Source organism: Polypterus senegalus, chromosome 2 (assembly GCF_016835505.1).
Source record: "Polypterus senegalus isolate Bchr_013 chromosome 2, ASM1683550v1, whole genome shotgun sequence".
In the NCBI taxonomy this organism is placed as follows: Eukaryota; Metazoa; Chordata; class Cladistia; order Polypteriformes; family Polypteridae; genus Polypterus; species Polypterus senegalus.
Window position 1 is genome coordinate 151,454,722 of NC_053155.1, and position 21,002 is coordinate 151,475,723.

The 21,002-nt window shown below is 37.1% G+C and overlaps 1 protein-coding gene across 2 annotated transcripts in view; it reads left to right on the forward strand.

The window, feature by feature from the left end:
• Positions 1 to 2,127: 2,127 nt before the first annotated feature.
• senp7 (SUMO specific peptidase 7) overlaps positions 2,128 to 21,002 on the forward strand; it is a 190,703-nt gene continuing 171,828 nt past the window's right edge. For both annotated transcript variants that reach the window (XM_039744831.1, XM_039744832.1), the window contains exon 1: positions 2,128 to 2,278. The gene's annotated coding sequence lies outside the window, so the exon portion shown is untranslated. The remainder of the gene's footprint in view (positions 2,279 to 21,002) is intronic.

Sequence of the window (21,002 nt, forward strand, 5' to 3'; positions counted from 1 at the left end):
ATTTTAAAAACTCTACTTAAATGAATTAGATACTGTGAAATAATCATGAAATAAACTTCTTTATTAGCACAATGTGCCTGGTGTCAGTGCATGTCAACATCCATTTAAAATTGGTTCTGACTTGTATTTGTTTAATTTCTGTGTGAATACCTATATTTCCTGAGCAAAGGGTGCTTGTCAAATGAGACTGTATGTAAGTTGTTGATCTTTTGGAAGGCAGGTGACCCGAGGCTGCCCTTTAATTGGTTGCTTTCAGATTTTTATGGGGAGGCAGCTCTGTGCACCCCAGACTCTCCCACATTTATTGGAAGCAAATCAGTATTGTTTTAGGTTTTTTTATAATGTAATGTATTTGGACAATCGTTAATGCACTATTTTAAGTTCATGTCAATGGTTCACAGTTCACACTTGCCATTGACATAACTACAGATGAGCAAGAGTGACTTTACAGAGATGGCAACTTCAAGTAGAACTTCAGAAATTAAAGAAAATTCAGTTATTTCTTTAATAAAATGCCCCTTCATAAATCATTCATTTGAAGAAATAAAGAAGGTAAAGGGGTCTGGACTAGACCGACCTGACTTAAGAACTCAGCAGCAGGCAAGTGATCGAGGACGAGCTTACACACAAACTTTCTCTGCTTTTGTTATGGCTAACTGGAGTGGTGTAAGTAATGCCTTTTTTACTTTCCATGTTTGCTGTTTCACAGTGTCATGGAAATAATAGTGTAGTGCACCTGGCTCTGAACCTGAGATCGACAGCCTCCTTGGGTGGTCGAGACCTGTCTGAGGAGGACAGTACTACCTGGAAAAGCTGGAATAAAAGCAGCTTTTGTGTGTGTCTCAATCTCACATTTCCTTTTTTGATCGGATCACCAAGCCAAACTGAACAATAAGATTGCTCTGAAGGACTTATTACATAATCTTTTGTGAAAAATGCATTGGCTAAGTTTAAAGAATTGGGTTGCAACATGATTCTCAAAATGTGCTTTTTGAAATAACATTCAGAATTTTTCCTTGAAAATCTTGGAATGGTGATTGAAGAGCAGGGTGAAAGATTCCATTAGGATATCAAGAACATGGAAAGAAGGTACTAGGGATGTTGGCATATCAGTATGGTTGTGTAATACTGCAGTATGATTTAAAGGGATGCACCAGAAAAATGGCACCATTGATGGACCATCAAATGAAATTTTTGATAAAAAACAATTGTTATATGTAAGTCAATGAATACATATTGATGTTTTCTCAACATATATGTTTAAAATAATATTAGATTGACTATATACTTTCATGTTAAATTGATTTGTAACAATATTATATACCTGAATAAATTGTGTAACTTGTTAAATTTTAAATACATTTATTTTCAATTTTCTACTTATATGTGTTGTAATCGAAACATACTAATTATATTTTTACTGCATTCATGATTGGAAATAAAATAACATCACAAAATATTTCTCAGTTTAATTTTGCAGACCTATGTAAACGTCATCATGATTTGCGTTCTACTTTTTCAGATGTTCTGATTATTAAGTTTTTATTAATGATCATGTTAGTGGGTATGATGCTAAAGTAGCCACAGCCTTTCAGCATTAAATGGTCTTTGCATGGGTGTTTGATATTTGCCATTAGGATATAATTAAAAGTGAGCAAACTACACAGGATCGAATAAAAATAATAGGAAAACGACAAAAGAGTGTGGAGCATTTAAAACTATAGGAAAATACATATTTTTTCAAAATGTGTTATAAAGGCAAAATGTACACTTCTACTTTTCAGAATGCACATTAGGAGACGAGTTAAAAACCATTTACTGAATGACAACTGCTCACGGATTCTGAAACTGTTTGAAAAAGTCTGTCGGGTAGAGTTACAGTACGTGCATTACAGGCAGTCGTGGTGCATATCAGAGGCAACGACAAGGCTGTTGGTACGTGATTGGCTGGTGAGAAAAATTAGATTAAAAAAATCTACAACGATTGGTGGATGAAAACTGTTCCGCCCACGGCGGCTTTGACGACATACATATTTTGTGGAAGACGAAGGTCCCGCCCATTTCGCACAAAAGGCCCTATAACATGTTAATACGTCATCAAGACTGAAAAACAATCACTTCCTGTTTTGTAACAGGAAGTGTTTGTTTTCGGTGAGTTTTGATGTTCGAATTTCAGTCTTTCGTGCTTGTTCATTTTTTGTTTTGTAAACGTTTTACGACTTTTCATTCACCGTTGACAAGCAGAAGCCTTTTTTGTAGCTCAGTTTAATTATTGTTGGTAAGTAGCTAAAGTGCATAGTTGATGAAGGAAGAATTATGTGCTTTATCACAATTACTCTTAATATAGCGCGTATAATATTTATTGTGTCTCGACAATGTCTCAGAGTCGACATGCATTATTTTCTTATGTAGAAAGAGATATTTTCAAGGTAACCGAAGGTATCTGTGACATCAAAGGGTTGAACAGTGACAATTCGCTGCATTTATTTTTGAGAGACACTTGCTATGACCGTTGTCTTTTTACCGCGGTTGTTTGTTGTGTTTATTTACTCATAGATACACAAATTTCAGTTCCAAGGCAAATTTGGATGAATTAGACGGTTGAAAACATCAATTGCCTGTAAAAGAGTTCAAAATTTCATTGATCTGTCATTTAATTACAAATATATGTCTGTCCATTACTGTAAAGCCGTTCACTTCGTTATGTGCGTTTCAAGAAAGCCTGACCTACAAGCTTAACCATGAGAAGAGTTCAAAAAAAGGCTCTTGTGCATCATGCATTTGTCTATCATATTTACTCTCTTCTTTTACAGTGTCAAGTCACTTTTATAAATATATATCTTTACTCTTCTAAACCATATATTGTATTTGCCTTAAAGAGAAATTTTTGTTGAGTGCGAAAAGTATGGAAAAGTCATTGTCATTTTTCTGGTTTGTGGTAATTTATCTAGTGTATTATCTTAAGTGAATATCTAAAATCAAGAAAAACTTTAACTTTTGAGTAGCGAATGTTTTAAAATGCTTATGTTGGTTGGATCAGACGTGTATAGCAGCAACCATGTTGTAAGGTGAAACTGTGTACTTGCTTTAGGTTTACACAATAAAATTGCCCTGACAATGTCCGTTACAGTTTCTCACACAATCACATACATAATGATTTCAGAAGTGCGTATTTCTTTATACATGGTATGTGATGCCCTCTTGTCTTCTGCCTGTATTGTAAGCTTTTTTTTTTTTTTAAGGTTATTTTCAGTTTTCCACTAAATGATTACCAGGAGCTTGTTATAATCATAATATTTAAAACATGCTATTTTTCACAAGGTTGCCAAGGATCAAAAAAGATACCATTAAAAAGTATACTATTTCAGGATATGTATTTTGTGAGAGTGGTTTAAATATATCAATATTCTTAAAGGTAAAACAGGACAAAGCCTATGAATATCACATGGAATTATAATACTGTATTTTGTAGTAAGTTATGGAATTGTGTTGCTTTAGCATTACTGTTTAGTTGCAATTTTATTTTAAATGTATTGATAGATGTATGTTTTTAATTTTGTTTTTTTGTTGATTGTTTTGTGAACAGTCAAAAGTGATATTTTATGGTCAGTTTTTTGGTAAGTGCTCTTCTTGTGCTGAGAACTAAGAAAAGGCTATTTGCGCATCACCCTTCCTCCGAGCTGTTCCTGGTGCAAAGTGTGTTGGACTGTGAAATGATGTACACCATCAGCAGCCAGATGTTCTTGTAGCTCTCTGGAGGTGGTCTGTGGTTTGTCTGTGACCATTCTAACCAGGCTTTGGCTGTGCTTTTCATATATTTTCTTGCGCTACCACATTTTTTCTTCACAAAGACTGTTCCTGTGGCCTTCCATTTCCTAACTACATTTCTAACTGTGGAGACAGAGTACAAACCTTTATACCCTTCTCCTAATTCATAAAATCAAATTACAGTATCTTAGTTTTTAGGTCAGTAGAGAGTTCTTTAGAGGTTCCCATGTTGCCACTCTCTAAGAGAGAACCAAGGACAAGCACAACTAACAATTGCCTATTTAAGTAACCTTCTTCATGATTGGTTGCAGTAGTTTATGGTCTAATAAGCTGATCAAAGCAATATTGTGCTGCAACTTGGCAGCATTAATTGTTGGGCTGCAACTAATGATTATTTTGGTAGTCGACTAATCAATCTTTTTTTTTTTTTCGATTAGTCACGATCATTTCATGCTTGACTATTTTGATGCCTGCGACCTGTGGTTGCACATCCTGTTCTGGGCTCCAGTGCTTGTCTTACCTCATCTGCTCACGTCTGTCCACCTGTGACTGTCACCCTGATGTCTCTGCATTAACATCATTAAAATGAATAATAATCCAATTAAAATAACAACCAGTGAAACATATGAATTTGAAAATAATCATGTTTTTATATCAGTGTGATCATCACAATAAAAAAGAAATACATTAAACAATACAAAGTAAAGTGCACATAGTCTTTAAACACAAAAAGTGCATTTAACTTAACTAAAAATGGCCACTGGTGTGTCTTAAAGTCCAAAAGTTTAAATAAAGCTTCAATGCAAATAAAATAAAACAATAATGTACAGTTTATATAAGATTCAGTTCATATATTCCTGATTGCAGTGCAGGAATGTGAGCATTTCGAAGTGCTCTGGTGTGAGGCTGGCTCTCTTCTTTGAGACAATGTTCCCAGCTGCTGAGAAGAGACGCTCAGAGGGAGTAGAGGTTGCAGGAATACATAAGAATGATTTTGCAGACAGAGAAAGATGTTTTAATCATCACACTCTGAAAGAAAAGTGTTGTAGTTTATCACATCATGTACTATATTATGCCAAAATAAAAAAATAACGGACTAAAATATGTAACAAGGTAATTACTGCCAGCACACTGGAGCCGAGTATATTCGGAAAAGTACATTTGTTGAACGCCGCAACCAGCTAGGGTCTGTTTCCAGTGCAATTTGGAAGCACGCCAGAGCCGAATATATGCGGCGACAGGGGTGTGGAAATCAAATTTTTTTCTACTTGTCCACGGACAAGTAAACTTAGAAAATCCACTTTTCCGCCAGTTAAATACACTTGACCATAAACAAATAACAAAGTGAAAAAGTTTATTTTTTCTGATCTCATTTATTGATACCAAAACTGCCTACCATTTTAAAACTGAAAAAAGTTCTTTCAGGGAGTAGTATTTTGCCACTTTGCTCTAGAACATTATATAAAAGATTCCCTTATCATTTTATCTCACTAATAAACAATGCCTTCATTATAGCTACACTAGTTCTGTTTCACATATTACAGTTACATAACAGAACACTGTCCTTTAGACATCATTCAATAAAACAGACAATATTGACTTCACAAACTCAACACAGGCGTCCCTGCCTCAATGGTCACTCCCTAAATTTACACCATTCTTTTCCTTTACAGAACACAGAAATTGAAATTCAGTAAATGGCCTGTTGTGCTTTGCAACAGCATAAACAGTATTGAACAGCCTAGCATAACGGTCAACCTCCGAGTGTTCAACTTTAGAAAACGCTTTTTCAATTGCACCAACTTTTTTTCTTACTTTTAGACTCATGCTTTGACAAACAGGCAATGTGTTTCGCAGATAGCTGATGCGACAGTAGTGTCGACTTTCTTGCCGGTAAATAATGTGAATGTTTTGTCGGCAATAAGTGGATACTGATGGGAAATTTGGCAAAAAATGGAGTCGGTGTCGTCTGCATTTACCCACGGAAACTCTTTGAGCCATTGCGATTGAAAAGACCGTTTTCGTGTTTTTATCATACTCACAGTCACTTTCAGCTTTTGTTTTTCTTTTTTGCCCTCATTTTCAGGTTTTTCAGGGCCTGTTGTGCCAGTTTTAATCAAGAAACAATCCATTTCTCATCCGCGATGCTACTTGCTTCAGTTTCAGCAACACGCATATAGCGAGAAAACGTGCTTACCGCAGTGCATTATGGGTTACGCAGGGAATTCCTAAAGACGTATTCGAAATTCCGCAAGATGGTACATTTCCAAAGAAGTAAATATTACTGATGTTGTTGGGAAGAAATAATCGCGTCTAAGTGAAGATTTTTATAGATATTTCATAACATTTGGAAACCGTTAGAATGTTTTCTTCATTTTTAATAAACTGACAGCACGAAACCAACTTGTTGTATATGAAAAATTCTCTAGTTAAAAATGATCTATGGACGGCTCATCAAAATTGATGTTGTCACGCAATAAATTTCTTAATCTATACTAATAAAAGCCCTCACTGACTGACTGACTCACTCACTCACTGACTCATCACTAATTCTCCAAGTTCCCGTGTAGGTAGAAGGCTGAAATTTGGCAGGCTCATTCCTTACAGCTTCCTTACAAAAGTTGGGCAGGTTTCATTTTCGAAATTCTACGCATAATGGTCATAACTGGAAGCTATTTTTCTCCATTTACTGTAATGGAGTTGAGCTCGAAAGCCGTGGGGGGCAGAGTTTCGTGTGACATCATCACGCCTCCCACATAATCACGTGAACTGACTGTCAACGCAGTGCATAGAAAACCAGGAAAAGCTCCAAAAAGCGCTGAAGAAAACATGCATTATATAATTGAGAAGGCAGCGAAACAATAAGAAGTGAGCGAGTGACATATACAACCATATTCATGAGTGCTGCTACTTCGGAAACAAAGCAAGGTGTAAACCTAAAGTTTAAATTAAGTTCATAGACAGGCTGCCGCTGGCGTTTGTCATGCCCACGGCTAATGCGGGATACAAGTTTAATGAGAGGACGCAGGGTATAAATGAGAGTTTTGATCACTTTGTAACTAAGTTAAAATTGCATGTGAAGGGCTGTGCTTATGCAAATTCCGAGAGACTGTGTTTGTGGGGGATTGACAGTTAAGGCGGGTGCGGGAGTCACGTCATCATCTCCCCTCCCATTCACCTCATTTCGCTCTGAGCTCAACGCACGCAGTGTTACGAAAGCGACTTTGTGACGTTGCGACCAAATACTCACAGAAATATCCACAAGTTAATACACACGCTGTCTCTACAGTTTCTCCACACTGAATCCTCCAGGCACTACTTACAAAAGGTTACATTGACAATCGTGTTATGTTATTTTTAAAATGTTTCCTTTTCTTAGCACAAGCACAGCTGAGAAGCTTCGATGCATGTGCTCCATAATGCGTTAAAAAATCACGCATTTAATCACACTGCATTATAAGCAAAGGTGAGCTTCTGTCAATGCATGATTTCCCGGTACACCGATTACATTGATCAGCGCTTCCCGGTTCATTTTACCCTCGCACCCCCTTGGTTTGAGAAGAAGTATGACAAAATATGAGGTTAACACAGAAAAACAGATCACCAATTGAAGCTTTATGAATAATCGATTATTTGCCATCAATAATTGTTTTGGTAAAGCCATACTCAGTGTAATCCTCCTTCCATTTTATATTTTTTCCGCCATTAGCCATGATTAAATGAATGGTAAAAAAGTAAGAGCGAAGCGAGGGTGACTTATTCAGGCAGACAGGCGACTGCTCAATAGCTCGAATTTGGATACAAGTAGGTTCTATTTAGTCACCAGAAATATCTTTGTTAGGAATGGAAGTTGAATTTAGTCTTTAAATTTCTATGGTAAAGAAAAAGTTATGCAATGATGACTACATTTAACTGTATAAAGTCAAAAGTTTTATATATAAAGTCATTCCTGAATATATAAAGTCAAACCTTGATTATATAAAGTCACTGTCAGAATAAATAAAGTCAAAACCTGAATATATAAAGTCAGCGACGGTATATATAAAGTCAAAACTTGTTTCTGAATATATAAAGTCAAAACTTGAATATATAAAGTCAGCGCTGGAATATATGAAGTCAAAACTTGAATATATAAAGTCAGCGTTGGAATACATAAGGTCAGCACTTTATATATTCTGACGCTGACTTTATATACAGTATTCAAGTTTTCACTTTATATATTCAGACAGTGACGTTATATAATCAAGTTTTGACTTTATATATTCGGGAATGACTTTATATATTCAAGTTTTGACTTTATATATTCAGACAGTGACGTTATATAATCAAGTTTTGACTTTATATATTCGGGAATGACTTTATATATTCAAGTTTTGACTTAATATATTCTGACGCCGACTTTATATATTCACAAAATCAATGTATTTGCCTGTTTAGCACCCCATAGTATAGTATATGTGTATGTATATATATATATATATATATATATATATATGCCAGCAACACTCATGACAATGACAAAACAATTACATTGTCAATCATGTTATGTTATTATTAAAATGTTTCCTTTTTTTTTTTTTTAACTTCTCTGCTGTCAAGCGCATTTATATATATATACAGTATATATATATAGATATATAGATATATATATAGATATAGAGATATATAGATACATATGTAGATATAGAGATATATAGATACATATGTAGATATGTATGTATACGTATATATATGTTTAAATATGAATGTATATGTATATATATGTCTAAATATGTGTGTGTGTGTATATATATATATATATATATATATATATATATATATATATACTAGCAAAATACCAGCCGCTTACTTAAGAAGTAGTGTGTGAAAGAAGCAATGAAAAAGAAAAGGAAACATTTTGAAAATAAAGTAACACGATTGTCAATGTAATTGTTTTGTAACTGTTGTGAGTGATGAGTGTTGTTGTCATATATATATTTACACACACACATAAACATATATATACATATCTATACATATACACATATATACATACATATATATATCTACATATATACACATACATATACATACACACATACATACATACACACACATATATACACACAAATACATATATATATATATACATACACACACACATATATAAACATATATATACATATACATACATATCTACATATATACACACACAGCTATTTCAGATCAGTGCAATACGCTGCTTGTTAAAACGGATAACTCCGCTCTTACGTGCAAGTCTGCGTGGATATTATGAACTATCGTATTTGTTCAAGTTCTATTTAAATTTTAAATTTTAAATAGAAGGAAATTTTATTTAGTCGACAGAAATATCTTTGGTAGGAATGGTAAAAACAGACAGGAATATTATTCGTGAATAAATCAACTCAAACCTTAAACAACTTATAATATTTTGCTCTCCATACAAATATATCCTGTCTAAATTATACAAGTTAGAAATAAAGTAAACATTAAAAGAACAAACATTCAAATTTCTTTACTCTTATGTAATTGTATATAAAAAATAAACTTAGATTTTAAATATCCCAAAAGATTTTCCTCTCCATAAAAATATATCCTGTCAAAATTATACAAATTTAAATATGAACATGCTGCATAACAAAACCTGGAAATATAAATAAAATGTGTTCCTTTCAGCAATAACAAATCAAATCATTCAGTTGTCTTTGCTCATATGTCATTTTAGAGCTGGACGCCTGGCATCTTTTTTTGGCAACAAGTTCGTTTATGTTTGGTGTGAGGTTCTGTGTTGTGGAGATTCTCAGGATGGATTGCAGGTGCTCATCAGTGAGGCGACTCCTGTGTGCTGTTTTGTTAGTCTTTATCACTGAGAAGAGCTTCTCACACAGATATGTGCTACCAAACATGCACAAGGTTCGAGCCGCATGTAGACGGACTTTTTTTGTTCTTCAAAGTCACCAAAGCGCCGTGCAAACTCAGTGGCTCAGTTTATCAGCAAAGTGCGTATTTGGGAACACCGTAGTGACGACTTGGTTTAACATTACTTGGCAACAGGGAAAGAGGGGAAAGTTGCACTGGTGCATTTGTGTCTCCCATAAAAGCAGCTTCACTTGAAATCACTTTGTGATTGTGCACGGGTTAAAACGTCCGCTGAAGTGTCAGATTCTTATTTAATTATTCTGCTTTCTGTATCTTCTGCATTGCATTCAGGTTACCCTGATGTTTTGTCTCATAGTGCCGTCTTAGATTAAATTCTGTAATTACAGCCACATTAGCTCCACAAATGAGACACACGGGTTCAGTAAACATATACTCAGCCTCCCATCGCTTTTTAAAGGCTCTATTTTCAGAATCAACTTTTCTCTCCAGCATCGCGTGAGCTAGCTTCGCAATAACTTGCAGCATCATAAGCTAGACTTGATTAACGCGGTAAGTGTTCGGCAAGGCAGCTGAAGCGCTGCATTATGGGATCTGTAGTTTATTGTGTTACCAGCGCTTCATATACCTGGGCCATTAATAACAATAATACAGTATATAAAATGATCTCGCGGGCCGGATGTGGCCCGTGGCCCTTGAGTTTGACAAATATGGACTAAATAGAACTTGAAAAGATATATTTTTTGAAATGTGATCGCGCAATTCAGATAGAGTTGACGTGCACTACAGCCTGCATCCTCCCCTCGCTCTTACTTTTTTACCGTTCATCTAATGAATACACTGAGTATGGCTTTACCAAAACAATCATTGATGGCGAATAAAGTATCCATTATTCGAGTATGTAGATCGGAATATATATATACATATACAGTGGAGGAAATAATTATTTGACCCCTCACTGATTTTGTAAGTTTGTCCAATGACAAAGAAATGAAAAGTCCCAGAACAGTATCATTTCAATGGTAGGTTTATTTCAACAGTGGCAGATTGCACATCAAAAGGAAAATCGAAAAATAACTTTAAATAAAAGATAGAAATTGATTTGCATTTCATTGAGGGAAATAAGTTTTTGAACCCCTACCAACCATTAAGAGTTCTGGCTCCCACAGAGTGGTTAGACACTTCTACTCAATTAGTCACCCTCATTAAGGACACCTGTCTTAACTAGTCACCTGTATAAAAGACACCTGTCCACAGAATCAATCAATCAAGCAGACTCCACACTCTACAACATGGGAAAGACCAAAGAGCTGTCCAAGGATGTCAGAGACAAAATTGTAGACCTGCACAAGGCTGGAATGGGCTACAAAACCATTAGCAAGAAGCTGGGAGAGAAGGTGACAACTGTTGGTGCGATTGTTGAAAATGGAAGGACCACAAAATGACCATCAATCGACCTCGCTCTGGGGCTCCACGCAAGATCTCACCTCGTGGGGTGTCAATGGTTCTGAGAAAGGTGAAAAGAATCCTAGAACTACACGGGAGGAGTTAGTTAATGACCTCAAATTAGCAGGGACCACAGTCACCAAGAAAACCATTGGAAACACATTACACCGCAATGGATTAAAATCCTGCAGGGCTGCAAGGTCCCCCTGCTCAAGAAGGCACATGTGCAGGCCCGTCTGAAGTTTGCCAATGAACACCTGAATGATTCAGAGAGTGACTGGGAGAAGGTGCTGTGGTCTGATGAGACCAAAATAGAGCTCTTTGGCATTAACTCAACTCGCTGTGTTTGGAGGAAGAAAAATGCTGCCTATGACCCCCAAAACACCGTCCCCACCGTCAAGCATGGGGGTGGAAACATTTTGCTTTGGGGGTGTTTTTCTGCTAAGGGCACAGGACAACTTAATCGCATTAACGGAAAATGGACGGAGCCATGTATCGTGAAATCCTGAGCGACAATCTCCTTCCCTCTGCCAGGAAACTGAAAATGGGTCGTGGATGGGTGTTCCAGCACGACAATGACCCAAAACATACAGCAAAGGCAACAAAGGAGTGGCTCAAGAAGAAGCACATTAAGGTCATGGAGTGGCCTAGTCAGTCTCCGGACCTTAATCCAATAGAAAACCTATGGAGGGAGCTCAAGCTCAGAGTAGCACAGAGACAGCCTCGAAACCTTAGGGATTTAGAGATGATCTGCAAAGAGGAGTGGACCAACATTCCTCCTAAAATGTGCAAACTTGGTCATCAATTACAAGAAACGTTTGACCTCTGTGCTTGCAAACAAGGGTTTTTCCACTAAGTATTAAGTCTTTTTTTGTTAGAGGGTTCAAAAACTTATTTCCCTCAATGAAATGCAAATCAATTTCTATCTTTTATTTAAAGTTATTTTTTCGATTTTCCTTTTGATGTGCAATCTGCCACTGTTGAAATAAACCTACCATTGAAATGATACTGTTCTGAGACTTTTCATTTCTTTGTCATTGGACAAACTTACAAAATCAGTGAGGGGTCAAATAATTATTTCCTCCACTGTATATATACCCGCGTATCGCAGCTGAGAAGTAGTGTGTTAAAAAAGCTAGAAAAAGAAAAGGGAACATTTTAAAAATAACGTAACATGACTGTCAATATACAGTATTTGTTTTGTGAGTGTTACTGAGTGTTGCTGTCATCAAGGATTTGATTATCATTATTTCTTTCAATCAGGTTCGTATTTGTAGGATGTGTTGTGTTCAACTTACATTCCGTGTTTGTCAATTGTTGTAAAGATGACAGGTTTCTTTCATCGATTCGTTTCTTACTGCATCAATAAACAGCTCGTCTTCTTTATCTGAGACCTGACACACTGCATGCACGGGTTTTTTTTACACTGTCTTCCTTTAGCGGGACATTGACTTTTCCACCGTGTGCTTTGTTTCCGCAGTAGCTGGATTTATGAATATGCTTATCAGACGCTTCATATTTTTTGCTGCCTTTTCAATTGTGTAATTCGGTTTTTGTTTAGCGCTCTTTGGAACTGTTGCCTTTTATCTCTGCACTCGCGCCAGTTCACGTGAGCCGCTCGGTGTACATGCAACGAAGGTTTCCAGTTGTGCTGGTGCCATCTCGTGCTATGTCCGTGGCTGTATTTAATGTTACCTTAGTCCTGGCACTTAAAACTTTCTCTCAGTTTCGCTGAGTTTGTGTCAAACACCACCCTGACCATCTCATCTTCCTCTCCATAAGCACAGTCCTTCACCCGTGAATATTTAGTGGGAGTTTGCTATTGGATTGCCGCTGACGGACGGCCTTATATGGGCAGGCACTAAATTACAAACGCAGCGCAGCCTGTCTATGAACTTAATTTAAAGTGTAGGTTTACATCGCTTTGTTTCAAGTAGCAGAACTCATCAATATGGTTGTATATGTCACTCGCTCGCTTCTTATTGTTTCGCTGCCTTCTCAATTATATAATGCATGTTTTCTTCAGCGCTTTTTGGAGGCTTCCTGGTTTTCTATGTACTGCGTGATTACGTGGGAGGCGTGATGATGTCACACGAAACTCCGCTCCCCACGGCGTTGAAGCTCATCTCCATTACAGTAAATGGAGAAACCAGCTTCCAGTTATGACCATTACGCGTAGAATTTCGATATAAAACCTGCCCAACTTTTGTAAGGAAGCTGTAAGGAATGAATCTGATATATATGTATTTGTCTGTATATATATGTGTGTGTATGTATATATGTATGTATGTATGTGTGTATGTATATGTATGTGAGTATATGTATTTATGTAAATATATCTACACACATTATGTGTATATATGTGTGTGTGCATATATAAATATATATTTATATATACACACATACACAGTATATATATATATATATATATATATATATATATATATATATATATATATATATATATATATTTATATTAATGTGTATGTAAAAAAATATATATATATACTAGTAGAATACCAAGGCTTCAAAGGAGAAGTAGTGTGTTAAAGAAGTTATGAAAAAGAAAAGCAAACATTTTAAAAATAACGTAAGATGATTGTTAATGTAATTGTTTTGTCATTGATATGAGTGTTGTTGTCATATCTATCTATTTATATATATATATATATATATATATAGATATATATATATATATATATATATATAGCAAAATAGCTGCATTGGCAGCGGAGAAGTAAAAAGAAAAGGAAACATTTTAATAATAACGTAACATGATTGACAATGTAATTGTTTTGTAATTGTCATGAGTGTTGCTATATATATATATATATATATATATATATATATATATACACACATACATATATATACATATACATATATATACACATACTGTATATATACACACACACATATATACATACTGTATATACAACATATACATATCTACATATATACTGTATATACACATATATATACAAATCTACATATATATATCTACATATATATGGGAGGTGGGATTAAAAAATTAATCCAATTAATTAGAGGCTGTGTAAGAATTAATCTTGATTAATCGTATGTAATCGACACGAATTTGCCCCAAATCGCAAATGTTTTTTTTTATTTAAAACGGTTTTAGTGGGCTTACAGAATCAAATAATAGACATGGACATGAATATTGTAAACTGAAGCTGTTTTAATTTCTGAAAAAAGCTTTTAAACTGCATTTGAATTCAAAACAGAAACAAAAATATCATCCCTGGTTAAAATTGGGCAGACTTAAAAATAAAGTGGTAGTTTAAGTACTTTAAGTACATTTTCAGAATAGTATTGTCTTTAAATAATAATAACCAAAATTTCACCATAAAGTGCAGTTTTTCTTCTTAAAAAATAAGTCAGAAACATAAAAGGTAATTTGACCAGCTTACTCTTTAAACTCTGAGTAACATTAGCCAAAATTATTTTGTACATTAGGCTAAAACAGTGTGATCATTGAACATTTTGTAATTAGATGTATTTAGAATTACTAACGGTCACGGAAGTCCAATGATCCCCAGTAAGAGCCACAAAGTCCGCTTTCTGTAATGCATCTAATTTTGCTTGCTTTTCAGTGTGCACAAAACCATGCTTTTATCAAGGCTTCGGTAGTCGAAATGATCAGTCGTAGGAACGCGCTTTATTCCGACTCTAACATTTTTGTAGCTGTGATGTGTGCATCAGTGTAATGGATGTACCAGGAAATCATGCATTGACAAAAGTTCCCGCTTGCTTGGAATTGAAAGTGTGATTAAATGCGTTATTTTTAACGCTTATGGAGTACATGCATCAAGCTTCTCAACTGTGCTTGTGCTAAGAAAGGGAAAATTTTAAAAATAACGTAACATGATTCTGCTAACCTAATATTTTTCATACGCCCCAAACCAAGGAGATGGGAAGGTAAAATGAATCGGTAGCGCGCTACATAGTCAGTACATCCCTCTCGAATCGAACCTCAATGTCGGCGTTAGAGGCTTAAGACTCTACAATTGCGCCACCGCTTGTCTATGCTAAAGTATGTATTGTAGATCGGGCTATAGATATACATTTATATATATACCCGTATCGCAGTGGAGAAGTAGAAGTTATGAAAAAGAAAAGGGAACATTTTAAAAATAACGTAACATGATTGTCAATATACAGTAATTGTTTTGTGAGTGTTATTGAATGTTGCTGTCATCAAGGATTTGATTATCATTATTTCTTTCAATCAGGCTCGATTTGTACGATGTGTTCAAGTTACATTCCGTGTTTGTCAATCGCTGTAAAGATAAGAGGTTTCATTCATCGATTAGTTCCTTACTGCATCAATAAACAGCTCGCCTTCCTTTTATCTGTGATGTGACAAACTGCATGCACGGTTTTTTTTTTACGCTGTCTTCCTTTAGCGGACATTGACTTTTTCCACCGTGTGCTTTGTTTCCACAGTAGCTGCATTTATGAATATGCTTATCAGACGCTTCATATTTTTGCTGCCTTTTCAATTGTGTAATTCGGTTTTGTTCAGCTCTTTGGAACTGTTGCTTTTATCTGTGCACTGCATCAGTTCACGGAGCCACTCGTGTACTTGCATCGAAGGTTCCCAGCTGTGCTGGTGCCATCTCGCTATGTCCATAGCTTTATTTAATGTTACCTTAGTCCTGGCACTTAAAACTTTCTCTGGCAGTTTCGCTGAGTTTGTGTCAAACACCACCCTGACCATCTCATCTTCCTCTCCATAAGCACAGTCCTTCACCCGTGAATATTTACCCGTGGCAGTTTGCTATTGGATTGCCGCTGACGGATGGCCTTATATGGGCAGGCACTAAATTACAAACGCCAGCGGCAGCCTGTCTATGAACTTAATTTAAAGTGTAGGTTTACATCGTGCTTTGTTTCCGAAGTAGCAGAACTCGCTTCTTATTGTTTCGCTGCCTTCTCAATTATATAATGCATGTTTTCTTGAGCGCTTTTTGAGGTCTTCCTGGTTTTCTATGTACTGCGTGATTACGGGAGGCGTGATGATGTCACACGAAACTCCTCCCCACGGCGTTGAAGCTCATCTCCATTACAGTAAATGGAGAAAAACTGCTTCCAGTTATGACCATTACGCGTAGAATTTCGATATAAAACCTGTCCAACTTTTGTAAGGAAGCTGTAAGGAATCAACCTGCCAAATTTCAGCCTTCCACCCACACGGGAAGTTGGAGAATTAGTGATGAGTGAGTGAGTGAGTGAGGGAGTGAGTGAGGGAGTGAGTGAGGGCTTTGCCTTTTATTAGTATAGATACACAGTAACCCCTCCTCGATCGCGGGGTATGCGTTCCAGACCCCCCCGCGATAGGTGAAAATCCGCGAAGTAGAAACCATATGTTTCTATGGTTATTTTTATATATTTTAAGCCCTTATAAACTTTCCCACACTGTTTATAAATATTCCCCGCAGAGTTATACAGCATAATCCCTTTGTATTATCTTAGATATTAGGTAAGATTTATTGAAATTATGTATATAAACACACTGTTTATATACAGTAAAACCTAAATATTATTTTAAAGATATGAGTGTCTCCGATATCACATGTTACAGCCATTACGATAGACATGCCACCAGCAATAAATACGTACAATGCAACAAAAATAGTATACAGTAAATGTGTGTACAGTGACACTAAACGTACGTACATGTACTAAGTACTGTAAGTAGAAAATTAATTATGGTTACTCACCAACAATGACACGATGACTTGTCCGATAACAATGAGTTTAATTTTACTGCACAGCAAAGGAGAGCGTTACAGCCCTTAAAGGAGCCACTTCAGGCGATTGTGTAGCACTGCCGTTTTTGTTCTTCTGGCAGTCTTCAATCCAAATCCCTAAAGCAGATTCCATCCAGACTACTGCCTTATTACATCCACTTACAACTTATTTTGCACCCTGGTTAAAAGGACACTGCGGCCGTAGATCTTATATTCCTTTCCTACTTTTAAATAAAAAGAATCGTAGCCTTCAACAAATCCAAAACGCTTACCTTTTCAGCAATCGTTAACGTCTTCCGTTTGCGCTTGGGCACGGCCCCTGAAGCAGTAGCAGATCGTATTGGAGCCATACTGAAGGGCTTGACTATGCACAAAGATAAACACAAAAGAGCACAACTCTTTACACAGCGAAACACGTTGATGCTGAATGAGCGTAGACGAGACTTCCTGGTTAACACTGCATTCAGCAAGCTGGAACTTAACTGCGTGCTCTGATTGGTTAGCTTCTCAGTCATCCGCCAATAGCGTTCCTTGTATGAAATCAACTGGGCAAACCAACTGAGGAAGCATGTACAGGAAGTAAAAGACACATTGCCCGTAGAACCCGCTTATATATTTAGTTATGCTTTCATATAAAATCCGCGATAGAGAGAAACCGCGAAAGTCAAAGCGCGATATAGCGAGGGATTACTGTGTGTGTGTATATATATATATATATATATATATATATATATATTTACACACACATAGACAGACAGACAGACAGACACATACATACATACATACATACATACATACATACATATGGGGGGGGGAGAGAGAGAAAAAAAAAATCTGACAGGAGCTGCGCACGACTTTGAAGTCAGCGGAGTACTGCGCGAGGCTTGTATTACGCGTTAAAGTGCAAGGATAAGGAGCAATGTGAGGGTAGTCAGTGTTTCAGGTTTTGTGGTTTTCCCAGCGGTGTTTGTCTCTATTTGGGGTGTGATCAGCCCTCCAGCTCACAATATCTATACTAATAAAAGGCAAAGCCCTCACTGACTGACTTATCACTAATTCTCCAACTTCCAATATAGGTAGAAAGCTGAAGTTTGGCAGGCTTATTCCTTACAGCTTACTTACAAAAGTTAAGCAGGTTTCATTTCGAAATTCTACACGTAAAGGTCATAATGGTCGATAACGGTCGACAACGTCCGCCATGTTGAACTTTCTTATTTATGGCCCCATCTTCACGAAATTTGGTAGGCGGCTTCCCTGCGCTAACCAAACCCGATGTACATACTTATTTCGTTGGTATGACGCCACTGTCGGCCGCCATATTGAATTTTCAAAACATCACTAATTCTCCAACTTCCCATGTAGGTACAAGGCTGAAATTTGGGAGGCCCATTCCTTACAGCTTACTTACAAAAGTTAAGCAGGTTTTATTTCGAAATTCTACGCATAACGGTCAACAACGTCCGTCATATTGAACTTTCTTATTCATGGCCCCATCTTCACGAAATTTGGTAGGCGGCTTCCATGCGCTAACCTAAACCAATGTACATACTTATTTCGGTGGTATGACGCCACTGTCAGCTGCCATATTGAACTTTCCAACATCACTAATTCTCCAACTTCACGTGTAGGTAGAAGGCTAAAATTTGGTACTTATGTTGCCACTGTCGGCCGCTATATTGAACTTTTAATGGAAACCGATGTACGTACAGTGATCCCTCGCTATATCACGCTTCGACTTTCGCGGCTTCACTCTATCGCGATTTTTTTTCTCATACATGCTTATGTCACTACGCATGCGCTTTCTGAGAACTTTTATCTAAGCCCTACGATGGCTCCTAAACGTGCTGCTTTTTCTAAGCCTTATGACAATAAAACTAAGCGCCGGAGGAAGATGCTTACTATCCAGGAGAAGGTGAAACTCTTGAATATGATTAAAGATGGCAATACCCTACAAAAGCCTCCTCACGCATATGAAAAGACAGCGCCAGAAATTGCCTATCAAGATGCTCTTCAGCCGCGCACCCAGACAACCACTGCCTACTCCTAGTACTTCTTCACTGAAGACAACAACGCACCTGCTGAAGATTCTGCACCACCTCTGAAAACTCTCCTACTGAGGTCGTACCTTCATAGGTTAGTGGTTGTGTGCAATTAAATGTATAGTACAATAATCTACTATATTAAAGTGTTCGGGATTGTCCTTCTGTCCCGTGAGTGCAAAGCGTAGCGGTATTCTGCTTATTACAGACTTACTACTTGCGGCTTGAGGTACGAAGTGACGCGATGTGAGCAGAGTTCTGGTGCTCTCATCGTTCCCTTGCTTTTGTGCGCAATGCGCTGGAAAAATAGACAAAATTATGTCTCTGGAAGTAATTAATGTTGGTGGAGTACAAATGCCTCACCGCATAGTAAATATCAGGGGAGATGGTGCTTGCTTATTCTCATCTATAGCTTATTTAGTGCATGAAACTCCATCTTTAGCGGTACAGATTCGGGCTGACATTGTACGACCTTGGACGGGCACTTGAGGGGATAAAAAAAAACGTAGTTTTTGGGAGATGTTATGAATGGGCACTTTGATGTTCTATTTCCCTACACTTACATGCCTGATGTACACATGGAGCGCACAAAAATTGAGGATAAAAGTCGGTACGAAGCGACGAGATGTGAGCAGAGTTCTGGTGCTCTCATTGTTCCCTTGCTTTTGTGTGCGATGCACTGGAAAAATAGACAAAATGATGTCTCTGGAAATAATTAATGTTGATGGAGTACAAATGCCTCACCGCGTAGTAAATATCAGGGGAGATGGTGCTTGCTTATTCTCATCTATAACTTATTTAGTACATGAAACTCTGTCTTTGGCGGTACAGATTCGGGCTGACATTGTACGACTTTGGACAGGCACTTGAGGCGATAAAAAAAAAACTTAGGTTTTCGGGATATGTTATGAATGGTCAGTTTGATGTTCTCATTCCCTACACTTACATGCCTGATGTACACATGGAGCCCACAAAAATTGAGGATAAAGTCGTCGCCTTAAAAGGCGAGAGTGTCTAGTAATATGATATTTGTAACGTCTAATATGTCTTATTTTCTCTTATTTTGTCTAATATATTGGGTAATACATGTGTAATGGTGACTAAAGGGTGTTATTTCATGTCTAGAGGGCTCTAATAATGTTAAAAAACGTATTTAGAAGGTCTTAAACAGGTTTTCTATACTCTAACTTCGAAAATATTCGATTTATAAATAAAGAATCCTACTTCGCGAAAATTAATTTATCACGGTAGAGTCTGGAACAGATTAACCGTGATAAACGAGGGTTCACTGTACTTATTTCGTTGGTATGACACCACTGTCAGCCGCCATATTGAACTTTCCAACGTCACTAATTCTCAAACTTCCCGTGTAGGTAGAAGGCTAAAATTTGGCAGGCTCATTCCTTACAGCTTACTTACAAAAGTTTAGCAGGTTTCATTTCGAAATTCTACGCATAACGGTCAGCAATGTCCGCCATGTTGAACTTTCTTATTTACGGCCCCATCTTCACGAAATTTGGTAGGTGGCTTCCCCGAGCTAATCCGAAACCAATGTACATACTTATTTCGGTGGTATGATGCCACTGTTAGCCGCCATATTGAACTTCCCAGCGTCACTAATTCTCCAACTTCCCATGTAGGTAGAAGGCTGAAATTTAGCAGGCTCATTCCTTACAGCTTACTTACAAAAGTTAAGCAGGCTTAATTTTGAAATTCTACATGTAATGGTCAAAACGGTCAACAACGTCCCCCATGTTGAAATTTCTTATTTATGGCCCCATCTTCTCGAAATTTGGTAGGCGGCTTCCCTGCAATAATCAAAACCAATGTACGTTCTTATTTCGGTGGTATGATGCCACTGTCAGCCGCCATATTGAACTTTTCAACAGTCTTTGTTACTTATGGGCCCATCTTCAAGAAATTTGGTACACGGGTTCCCAACGCTAACTGAATCCTACTTACGTACATATATACGTCCATAGCCTGCAGCTCGGTCACCGTGTGAGGTGGCGCGGTCCCCATCCCAACGCCTCCCACGTTGTTGGCTGCCTGCCTATATAAGACCGTCCGTCCAGTCTCTACATTCCCTTCCTTGCTT